Here is an 11,608-nt window from a genome sequence, read left to right as displayed (position 1 = left end):
CTTACAGAGGATTTAGCTGCCTGCTGGCATCCCTTCAGAGGGATGCAGCAATAGCCCAGCCTTAATTTGCTCTTCTTCTGGATCCCTCCATCCTCCCCCAGGGCCTTCTACTGTTTCCCCAAGCAATGACTCAGAACCAGCATAAGAAGAGATGGGACTGCCTATGAAATAAAGCTTGGAATGGAGAACAGATCTGCAAGCAACATTTAGGTATCAGTTATTTCCATTACATGAGCCACTATCATATGTAGAGCATGGTCCAAAAGCCAAAATCCAGCTAATTCCTTTGCTTTTTTTGGCCAGTTATAACAAGAAGAAAAACTTATTTTTGATACCAGAGTCACCATATGATTGTGCATAGGGACGATCAACTGCAATGATGCTAACACAACTGATGCCATACTTTCATGCTCAGTTTTCAGAGCAGAGCTGTAAAATAAAGGGATTCTGTCAATTTATTTTAAAACCTGCACTGAATGCATCATAAAGTGCTTACAACCCAATTAGAAAATTCCACCCTGTAACTTCTGCAAGAAATGAGAAAGCTACCTAGCATTCCATCAGGAAGCACAATGTATCCCACAATGGTTTGTTTGGGTTTTTTTTTCAATTTTCTCTACATAAGGAAGTAATTACAAAAGTAGCTATTGCTGGGATCAGGCAAGCAAGTTCTGGCTTTGTTGGTACAAGAACTACAAAGCTTCTGCATTTAATCTTTTTTCTGCTGGCAATATAGAAGATGAAAACCAACTCAAACTATTAGATACTATTTTCTAAATTGCAGTGAGCCCAATCTGTCACAAAAGAACTTTCACATCCATTTCCAACATATGTCAGTATATAAAGTTGTTGCTGAGCACTTAATGTGACCTTTAATTCTTTTATTGCAGTTCTCTGTGAAACAACATACAAACTGATGTTTGACTGTGCAAAGGACACAAAAGACACCATCTTACATTTTTTCAACATCCAAAACTCCCATTTAACATCATGAAAGAAATTTCTTGTAATTTTTTTTTTTTTTTTACAGCTGAAAGATAAAGGAAATAATTGCATTTTGACTACATCCCACCAGATTATATTAGCAAAATGACTGCTTCTTTGCATGACTAATTTTGATTAAATCAGCTTCATTTAAATATCAAATTGTGTTCTTCACCTTCATGCATTAAGCTATGGTATTCCTGATCCATTTTTAACATGGTAAAATGTGCATTTTGATTTATTGTGCATGCTGTTCTTGAGTGGAAAAAAAAGAAAGACCAACAGATAATTTATGGGAAAGGGCTTAAGTCACATTTTGAAATCAAGAGGAATAAAAGAATGTAAAAATACATATTTTCAAAGAATATACAACCTATGAGGAGAGCATCCTTGGCCACAGGAAATTTTGTGTTACTTGACTGGCCACAAAAGGCAATAAAGAAAATTGTGCTGTATATAGAGAAGCTGAAGATTAACTGCAAAAATGTAGTATTTTATTAACTTACTAAATCCTGAAACAACAAAGATTTTCAGTTTACTTAATTTTCTCAAATATACAAAATAATTTATTCTTTCATTACACTTAGCATTATGCTCACTTATGGCTATTATACAATTATGTCTGAAGTCAATATGAAACATGTGATTTGCTCCAGCTGTAAATTATTCTCTCTATAACTGTCTTTGACAAATTACAATCTTTTTTGTTCAGCTGCTCCAATCTCCGTATGTTTATGCATCTCCAAATAAAGTGCATGGATTTTAACAGGATTAGTTACCAAACTGGCTACACTTGTTCTCTTGAAGTGATCCATCTGGGGATCCAGCCAACAACAATTTAAAAAGACTTCCTATTTTGATAAGATTTTTTTAATGTCTTTTAAACCATTCAGTAATGCACATGCTGTGCAAAGCTGAACTTCTTTGACTGATATTACCCATTTTAGCAAGCAAAACCAAGCATGAAGCAAGTGAGTCTTCACTGCCTTTCCCCTATGCTGCACACACATCATGTCAAGGTTGTTAAAGGTTTGTATTTTGCTTTCATCTTTGTAAAAAGGGGAACTTGAGGTCAGTACTGAGTTACGATTTCTTACAGCCACAGTTCAGTGTAATATATATGGATGTTGAATGTTTATACATGTTTGTACAATAGTTTCGCAATTACTTTCTGCTTTAGGCCAGTATTATGGTACTTAATGTTGTCATGCAAATGATTTTTTAAGTCAAAGGAACCCTACTGCTATAATGACAGTTATCCAGCTTTTTATAATAGCATTTGTATGTGTAACATACTAGTTATTGCTTTCTGATACTTTCTTTCTATGGAAGTTAATAATGTGTACTTAGAAAAATCAAATTACTTTTTACAGTCTTTGTGGCACCCTAAGGTCTTGTAAAGCACTCCCTGAAGATGTAACCTTACATCAGTGTGGCTTTCAGGGTGAGTGTGCAGGCTCCGTGCCAGACAGAGTTCACCTATGAATCTTACTGCAAGATCAGGGTCAGAAAAGGTCTCTGCATAATAATGGAAAGAGTTTTGCTGTTCATTCCAAAAAGGAGCTACAAAGACACACTCAGCTCCGTTCAGAGCTGAACAGCTAGCAGCCAGGGTGGGGAAAGAGTGGTGAAGGGGAGATGTTTGTTTGAATTGGATGTGAATGGTTATGCCTGAGCTGCATGTGGAGTTCTGGCACCCTAAGGCTGATGAATTAATCCTCCTGCTGTGGGCAGCCTTGGCAAAGCCGTAGCTGGAGTACTACCACGGCCAAGTGTGTGCAGTGTCTTCCAAAAACAATGTGGCCCATTTGGCAAGAACCTGGTGGTGAGCTACAGGAACCGCAGGAGGTCTAAAGATGGTGACCTAAAAGGAGAGAGCCAGGACAGCCCAGCCTGGAGATGGAAAATAGCAGGAAAACAAGAATACAAAAAGTATCTGGGAAAAAAAAATAAAAAAATAAAAGGAACGAGACATGTAAGCGGCTCAACCTGTGGGAGCAGACATTTAAACAGAAGGCATGAAGATCCACCCGAAGGCCACCGCACCCCAGGGCAGATCTGCCATCCCCAGGGGCTGCTGAGGGCAGCTCGGACCAGCTGTCCTGGCCGCGGCCTGCGGGGCCGGACGAGCCGCAGCAGCGGGGGAACCCGGCCGGGCTGCTGGCCCCGCCAGGGGCTCGCTGGCCCCGCCAGGGGCTCGCTGGCCCCGCCAGGGGCTCGCTGGCCCCGCCAGGGGCTCGCTGGCCCCGCCAGGGGCTCGCTGGCCCCGCCAGGGGCTCGCTGGCCCTGGGGACCCCGGAGCGACCAACGCTTCTCGAGGCTGCTTCCAGAGCGGTTCTGCTGCCTGCCCTGACACCAAGCCAGGTCCCGCCTGCCTCCTGCTGCCCATGAAGCCACACGAAGGCTGTGGTGCTTTACCCTGACCGCGGATACATCCCCGCTCCGGCTGATGTGGCTGTGCCGGGTCCCGGAGCGCGGCAGGGCCCCCCCGCCTGCAGGCGGCAAGGCCGGGCACCGCGCCCCGCCGACTGTCCCGGCCCCCTCCCCGGGCCCCCGCCTGGCTCAGGGAAGGGGCCCGGCCTCGGCGCCCGGCTCGGCTCGGCTCGGCTCGGCGGGGGCCGGGCGCAGCGGCGGGGCCGGGGCCGGGCACCCCGGGGCCGCGGCGGGGCCGAGCGGGGCGGGGAGGCCCCATCGCCGGTTCCCCCTTTGCCCGGCGTGTGATTGGCGGCGGCTGCGGAGCTGCCTACCGCCGGCCATGGAGCCTCCCCTCCGGGCCCCGGCCCGCGCCGCTTCCTGCTGAGGAGAACACCTGTCCGGGGCCGGGGCGGCCGCGCCGCTGCGGTGAGTAGCTCTGACCCGGGGACCGGCGGGGGTCGCCGGCGGCCCCTGCCCCAGGCTGGCGCTGCCGGGCTCGGCCCGAGGCCGGGGCTCAGCGGAGGCGCCGGGCCGGGCCGGGCCGGGCCGGGCGCAGCGCGGCGGGGTGACCGCGGCCCCGGCTGCCCCGGGCCGGGCGCGGCGAGGTTCGCCCTCGCGCGGCAGCGGGGCGGGCGCGGCCCCCGCCGCCATCTCGGGGCAGCGGGCGGGCAGGGCGGGCGCGGCCGCGGGGCCCGGCCGGTGTTGCGGGGAGGGAGGCGGCCCGGCCCGCGGCTCCCCGGCCCCTCGCGGCTGCCGGGCTTGGCGCCTCGCCTTGAAGCCCCTTCCGGGAGGGCTGTGTGAGCGGCGGGGAGCGGCGGTGCCGAGGCCCCGTGCGCTGCCCGGGCCTCGGCCCCTGGCGGCCCTGGTCCCGGCTCGCGGGCTGTCCCAAACAGGAGTTGGAGGTTTGATGCAGAACCTGTTGAGGAAACTGTTCGTATGCTGACTAAATGCAAAATAAAGCCTCACTCTAGGCAGTGGCAGCAGTTCCCTCTGGTCTTAAGATCTGTGAGTCAGCTCTACTATGACACAGCTTTTAAACAATAAATAACTGCATTTCCTCATCCAGCAAATAATAACCTCTTGTGTCTATCCAGCACATGTAGTACATGATGAGGCTTTCTACAGGCAGCTGAAAGCAGCCTCACAACTACAGGCCTTGGTCCTCGTGGGGGATTTTAACTACCCCGACATCTGCTGGAAGGCCTACACATCCAGCCATTCACAGTCTAGGAGGTTCCTCCAGTGCATCGATGACTTCTTGATACAAATGGTGGACAAGCCGACTAGGAGGGGAGCACTGCTGGATCTTGTGCTCACCAACAAGGAGGGTCTGGTTGAAGCGGTGACGGTCAATGGCAGCCTTGGCTGCAGTGATCATGAGATGCTGGAGTGCAGGATCCTGTGTGGGAGGAACAGAATGCCCAGCAGGACCAGAACCCTGGACTTCTGCAGGGCCAACTTTGGCCTCTTCAATCAATTGTTAAGAGAAGTCCCATAGGACAGGGTACTAGGTGGTAAAGGGGCTCAAGATAGTTGATCAGCATTCAAGGACCACTTCTTGCAAGCTCGGGATCAGAGCATCCCAATGGGTAGGAAATCAAGTAAGGGAGCCAGGAGACCCGCATGGTTAAACAAGGAACTGCTGGGCAAACTCAAGTGGAAAGAGAGAATCCATGGATCGTGGAAGGAGGGGCTGGCCACTTGGGAGGAATGTAGAACTGTTGTCAGAGGATGTAGGGAGGCAATTAGGAAAGCTAAGGTCTCCTTGGAACTAAACCTTGCTAGTGAGGTCAAAAACAATAGAAAGGGCTTCTTCAGATACATTGCAGATAGAACTAACACTAGAGGCAATATAGGCCCACTGCTCAATGAGGTGGGTGCCCTGGTGACAGAGGATATAAAGAAGGCAGAGGTACTGAATGCTTTCTTTGCCTTTGTCTTTACTGCTGCAGACTCTCCCCAGCAGTCCCAGATCCCTAAAGCCTCAGAAGAAGTCAGGATGAAGGAGGAGTTTGCTTTGGTAGATGAGGATTGGGTTAGGGATCAGTTAAGCAATATGGACATCCATAAATCGATGGGTCTGGATGGAATGCACGCACGGGTGCTGAAGGAACTGGTGGAGGTCATTGCTAGGCCACTCTCAATCATCTTTGATAAGTCATGGGCAACAGGAGAGGTGCCTGAGGACTGGAGGATAGCAAATGCCACTCCAGTCTACAAGAAGGGCAAGAAGGAGGATCTCGGTAACTATAGACCAGTCAGCATCACCTCCATCCCTGGAAAGGTGCTGGAACAACTTGTTCTTGGCACTATTTCTAGGCATATCAAGGATGAGGGGGTTATTAAGAGCAGTCAGCATGGTTTTACCAAGGGGAAGTCATGTTTGACCAACCTTATAGCCTTCTATGAGGAAGGAACTAGGTGGATAGATGATGGTAGAGAGATAGATGTGGTTCAATTTGATTTCAGTAAAGCATTTGACACTGTCTCCCCCAGTATACTCATAGATAAACTGAGAAAGTGTGGTCATGATGATCAGGTAGTGAGGTGGATCATGAACTGGTTGAAAAGAAGTCAGAGAGTTGTGTTCAATGGGACAGAATCTAGTTGGAGCTCTGTGACTAGTGGAGCCCCGCAGGGGTTGGTACTGGGACGGGTACTATTCAATATATCATCAGCGACCTAGGTGAGGCAACAGAGTGTGCAAGTTTGCTGATGACACTAAACTGGGAGGAGTGGCTGACACACCAGAAGTTTGTGCTGCCATTCAGCGAGACCTGGACAGGCTGGAGAGTTGGGCAGGGAGAAACTTGATGAAATTCAACAAGGGCAAGTGTAGAGTCTTGCCTCAGGGGAAGAACAACCCCATGTACCAGTACAGGTTGGGGGCTGACCTGATGGAGAGCAGTGTAGGAGAAAGGGACCTGGGGGTCCTGGTGGACAGGAGGATGGCCATGAGCCAGCAATGTGCCCTTGCAACCAAGAAGACCAACGGCTGTATTAGAAAGGGTGTGGTTAGTAGGTCAAGGGAGGTTCTCCTCCCGTGCAGCTGCATCTGGAATATTGTGTCCAGTTCTGGGCCCCTCAGTTCAAGAAGGACAGGGAACTGCTTGAAAGAGTCCAGCGCAGAGCCACAAAGATGATGGAGTGGAACATCTCCCTTATGAGGAAAGGCTGAGGAAGCTGGGTCTCTTGAGCTTGGAAAAGAGGAGACTGAGGGGTGATCTCGTCAGTGTTTACAAATATGTTAAGGGCGACGTCAGGAGGATGGAGCTAGGCTTTTTTCAGTGATGTCCAGTGACAGGACAAGGGGCAGTGGGTGCAAACTAGAACACAGGAGGTTCCACTTAAACATACAGAAACTTTTTTCACTGTGAGAGTGACAGAGCCCTGGAATGGGCTGCCCAGGGATGTTGTGGATTCTCTGTCTACTGGAGACATTAAAAACCCGCCTGGCCACGTTCCTGTGTAATGTACTCTAGGTGATCCTGCTCTGTCAGGGGGGTTGGACTAGATGATCTTTCGAGGTCCCTTCCAACCCCTAAGATTCTGTGATAAAACCATCCTCCGCCACAAATCGTCTGAAATAATAGCTATGGGCATTCAGGAGTTGTTTGTCGGTGTAGATTAGGTCACACTGGTAATGACCAGAATTTGAGAAGTGGGCACAACTGGAAAGGACAGGCAGGATCCAAATAGTGATTGTGTCCCTGCAGGAGCCATCACTGCCATCTCCATTTTTCCAAACTCCGTGAAGTACCAGTTTGAATGTGCATCACTCATCACTTGTATAACTGTGGTTAACTACAGCTTTGCCAAAATTCTAACCTACATTTTTTGAATGAGCTAGAAGCTACTGTTTGTCCAGAAGCATCCCCAAACAGGTACCTTGTGTAGGAACCCAGATATGCTAAGGTAGTGAAGGCAGGGGGATCCTGAAAATATTACAGCCATAATAGCAGTCTGATTGATTCAGCAACCTCCTGACCGATATATTGAGCTAATTGTTACACTTTTGATGAAGAATGGGACTATATTAGCTGTGGAGTTTACTTGCTAATGGGAACCTGTGCAGATTGAATTCCCATGACAGTCAGTAGTTACTAGAGGATTTGACAAAAGCAAAGCAGGTTTTGTTGTGTTCATGCTTAACATGTTATGTTAAGATTTTATGGTTGAACTTGATGATCTTCAAGGTCCTTTCAAACCAGGATGTTTCTATGATTCTATGTTAGTGCTGCATCATGCCTGTGTAGTTCAGTACTGGATCATCACTGATGTAGGGAAGATCGCTTGTACTCTTATCCAGCAAATTCAAAGTGGTCTCCTGCTACAGAGCAATGCTGGCAAGTAGATGTAGTATGGTGCTTGGAAAGCTTTGGGTCATGTTGTGGTAGTTTTGGGGGTTGTGGGTTTTTTTGTTGTGTTTTTTTTTTAATTTATCTTTAAAGCTTTTCTGAAACTGTGAGTGTAAATGCATTGTTATATGTGGACAAGGTAATTCTTACTCTGATAGAGAGTGCCTGTTTTTTTGCAGGCTGAGTTGTCTGGAAAGGAGTTCACACTAAAGTGAAAAGAGTAATTTTAAAATAAGGTTTTCGTATGCTGGATTTACTCATTAATTTATCTTCTAATCTGCTGTGAATTATATTTCAGTCTCAGTTACCCTAAACTGCGCTGGCTCCGTTCCCTTCCCTTCTCTTCCCTCCCCTGTCCTACCACTCCTGCAAGTGATGAGTCAGATCTTGGAATTGATCCAGCTGAAAATTATCCAAATTTTTTTGTTGTTCTTGTTATGATCAGTTTGCTGACCTGAGTGATGGGATAGGAACACAACAGGAGACAAAGACAAGCCTGTTTGCTTGTCTTCATTACCTATTACAGGCACATCTCCTCTTCCATTGCACTTCTTCGGGATTTATGGACCAGTGGTAGGACAGTTCTCATAATACAGGGGAGCCTGGGGTTGATGAAGATCGTTAGAATTACAAATTTAAAAGTGATATATATATCTATCTATATATATACATAGATTTTTTTAATTATTATTATTTTTTGGTGGTGTTTTTGCAGTAGGTGTCTAGAAATGTCAATACTCTTAAGTAATGCTTAGGCATGACGAAACTTTTATGAAGTTATTTTTCATTATTTTCTGCTATAAGTGTCATTGTTTTTGTGATGCATGTGCATGAGGAAATATGGTTTTGCCATGCCTACACATGGATTAGAAAAAACAGATAGAATTTGGTGTCACCCAAGAACGAGGACACTTTTGTGTCTGTAGACATGACAGGTCACAGTCCAGATGAATGTGGGAGAAGAGACAGTCTTGTATGGGCAGTTGCATCTGATGCAGTTTGTGGGGGAATATCTGAACCTTACACAGTATTGCTCTGCCTCTCTTTAAGTGGATGAGACTGTCAGTCACATTTTGAGCAGTGTTCAGTGTGGTTCCTTGTTGCCTGAGGTAGAGATGCTGCCTTGATCAATGGAGTAGTGCTAGAATAGCTTGGCAGGAGATGGAGTATTTGTATGTATGTGTTTGAAAAATTAATATTTAAGATGAGGACATTTTAAATCAGCATGCTTTCTTAGGTCTGGCAAAACCCAACAAAACCAAAATGAGTCCAGGTTTACTTAACAGGGTCAGCACAACAATTTTTAGAACAAGGGATATTTGCAAAAAGTCTATGTAGCCTTTTGGCATGAAAAACAAAAGCAGAAACAAAACAGCCTAGCCAGCCTTACTAGTTGCTTATGTTTAAATGAAGAAAAATAGTATATTACACATTTTAGAAATTATACTTCAGAAGAGAGGGAATTTCAAAACACAGGTTTTGCAAAACACATTTTCCCATTCAGCATTGCTCCTTTTCTTTTCTTACACCTCCAACTCCTTTTCCATTTTATGGAGAAGCTAGGTGCTTCTTTCTCCTCTGTCATCCTGGGCACTGTTGTTGAGGTTACAGGTACAGAGGTTTTTCCAGCAACCAACTGCTTTCTGCAGATGAGAAGAGGGCGAGCGAGGAGAGCAGCGTGTAGTTCTGAGATGCCACAGAGTCTGTGGCTGATGAATGCTGACAGGCTGCACATGTGTGGAGGATGAGTGTTGGAGATGTCTTGGCCAAGATGGGTAGATTTCATGGCAGTGACAGTATGTTCAGGGCAACTTCCTTCAGCAACCAGTTCCTTGAGAAATTTTAAATGCTGATTCTAAAAGGTAGAGGGAGCTAGGATAGAGTGTGTTTTCCCCAGATGCAGTTCCCAAGAAAAATAACCTCTAAAAAGGAATCAGTCTTAGCTGGCAAGCAAAACTATGCTCTGAGAAAGAAGAACTGTGTCTGCAGTAGAGGATGTTTTCTTTTTTTTAACCTTGGCAAACTGTTAATTTCACAGGTCGTGAGTGGCACTTTGGAGGCAGGTAGGAGACTATCAGATTTTTTTTTTTGACAATACAGGGGGAGCTTTTTTCTTTTTTTTTTTTTCTTTTTAGTAAGAAAAGTGGCTTACAAGATAGGAAGTGTGCATGCGATTGAAAAAAAACAAAACACAAACACAGAAGATACCACCACTTCACTGTGGCTAAAAGAGTTTTCAGTGGTTCCGTGTTTTTTTCTCAAGAGTCAGTTTTTTAGGGTATGTGCTGCTGTAGAATGTGTACTGCTAATTGCTCTTCAAAGTGATCAGTATTTCACTGGAAAATTCATAAGGAAAAAGAGTAACATTAGAAGTTTATCTGTTTTTTCGGTCTAATTTGTACATACTTTCCCAAATCTTTTCTGGTGGCAATTTTTTTTTAGTAAATGAACAACTCTCCGGGTTGTAGTTAACCAGAAGAATTAGGGTTGAAAGTCCGTGGTTTAAATTCTTCCCGAATTTTAAGTAATAATTTCTAATGGATTTCACTGTGTGTTGGTAATCATAAATGGATGAGTTAAAAATACTAGGAGGAAGATTGCCCAGCAGTTCTATTGCTGAGGTTACCTCACAAGATCCTTGGGAGATATCATCTCCATGTTCTGCCTGTATGGAGACTGGCTTAAAAAACAGTACATGGCTCTCCAAAATATTTTGGTTTTAAAATGTTTTATTTGGATTCATTAGATTTATTGTCCGTGTTATTCGTAGCTATTTTTAAAAGGCTTTAAGCATGTCTTTTATGTGTGTTAAAATTAAATTGGTATACTGTTACTGTATTTTTACTGTTGTAACAGGAAAAGCATTCTTTTTTTTAAATGAGCAATCATATGTATAATCAACTTGGTTACAACTTCCTTCCTGGTAAGTGCAGCACTTCCTTTGCATCTGGATATGAGGGTGAGCAAGAAAAGCAGAACAGCTTAAACAAAGAAATTTTTGGTGTGTGAGTGATCTTCCTTTAAAAAAATAAGAACTTCAGAAATTAAACAAATGACTCGTCTTCAGCATTTCAGCCTTTATTTTCTAAGCAGGTAATATTTCCTTGTGCCTTGTCAATTTTAGAGGTGGTGTCTCCTCAATTGTTGCTTTCCGGAACTCACAAAATAATTTCAGTTAGCATGCTATGTTGTTTCAGTTTAATCTGTTATATTTTCATCTTCTTGTTTTGTTAGCTGTGAAGGGATCATTACATTTGTTTTAGTTTTTCCAGCAGTTAAAGACTGTGTGTCTAAAAAGCCCCTGGAAAAGCAGTTCAGTGTGTTGCTGTAACTTAGCTTGTGCGAGCGCGCTCAATCGGCACTGCCTTCCTCTTCCAAGCACTCGGTGAACAGTTTCCACTTTAATATTGTTCAGTGGAGATTAACTGTCAGCAGCAGTATTTTTTCCCTACTGAAAGCTGATAAGGGAGGTTACTTATACTCAAAATTGTTTTGCAGGTGTTCTAGGTGTGGTTTGCTGTATAGGGTAATAAGTTCGTTTCAGCTTTGGAGTTTTTTCCTCAGTAACAAATTAATACTTTGTTGCAGGAGTGTTTACTTTTTAAATGGATGGATTTTCTCAGTTTGGTGAATTTATTTATTTAAAAGAAGCACAGTTAAGGATACTAGGCATGAATTTAGATGCACCTTCAATATCTGTCTTTCGAGGTAGTCCCTGACTTTTTAATTCTAAGGATTTTTTTTCTTTTCTGTTGTTCCTCATCACTGAAGTGAGAGGCAGAGGAGAATGGGAATAGGCTTGTCTCTGTCCAGTCTGTAAATACATTTCTTATTTTGTTAATTTGTCATTC

At 45.1% G+C, this 11,608-nt stretch overlaps 1 protein-coding gene across 2 annotated transcripts in view; it reads left to right on the top strand.

The window, feature by feature from the left end:
• The first annotated feature begins 3,314 nt into the window (after positions 1 to 3,314).
• The window catches only part of PIK3CG (phosphatidylinositol-4,5-bisphosphate 3-kinase catalytic subunit gamma), a 36,681-nt gene continuing 28,387 nt past the window's right edge, over positions 3,315 to 11,608 (top strand). The window contains exon 1 of one of the 2 annotated variants that reach the window (XM_051613621.1): positions 3,315 to 3,825. The gene's annotated coding sequence lies outside the window, so the exon portion shown is untranslated. The remainder of the gene's footprint in view (positions 3,826 to 11,608) is intronic. The other variant, XM_051613611.1, reaches the window with a different exon arrangement.

This window comes from Apus apus, chromosome 1 (assembly GCF_020740795.1).
Source record: "Apus apus isolate bApuApu2 chromosome 1, bApuApu2.pri.cur, whole genome shotgun sequence".
In the NCBI taxonomy this organism is placed as follows: domain Eukaryota; kingdom Metazoa; phylum Chordata; class Aves; order Apodiformes; family Apodidae; genus Apus; species Apus apus.
This window is presented reverse-complemented; position numbering and strand designations above follow the sequence as displayed.